Genomic DNA, 537 nt, shown 5'->3' with positions numbered 1-537 from the left:
TGAAGAGGGAGATTTAGTTTTATTTTTTCCCAGGTAGTAAATTGTCCCAACACACATGGAATAATCCACTTTCTCCCCACTGGTTTGAAAGGCTATCTTCATTCATATACTGAATTCCAGTATATACATGGGTCTGTTTTTCTGATCTTCTATTTTTGTTCCAAGGATCTATTTATCTATTCATGTGCTAATATCACATTATATTTATTAAAATTACTTTATAATATGCTTTGACATCTTGTCGGGCAAAATTCCCCTCTTTGTTTTTTCTTTTTTCAAGCTGTCTTGGCTATTCTTGAACATCTACTCTCCCATCTGAATATCAGAATCAGCTTGTCAAGTCCCATTAAAATCTTGATCAGGTTTTGATTGGGGCTGTGTTGAATTTATAGATTTATTGGGAGATTAAAATGGAGCCAATATCAGTCCTTGGCAGGGGTGATGTGGCTGAGGGGAAGCGTGTGGTGGCTGTCCGCTGAGGCACCGGCCAGTTCTCTGTGGAAGGTGGGGTCCATGTGCTCTGGCCTTGCGGCCTGG

This window comes from Tupaia chinensis, unplaced genomic scaffold (genome assembly GCF_000334495.1).
Source record: "Tupaia chinensis unplaced genomic scaffold, TupChi_1.0 Scaffold000671_1, whole genome shotgun sequence".
Classification (NCBI taxonomy): domain Eukaryota; kingdom Metazoa; phylum Chordata; class Mammalia; order Scandentia; family Tupaiidae; genus Tupaia; species Tupaia belangeri.
Note: the sequence above shows the minus strand (reverse complement) of the source record.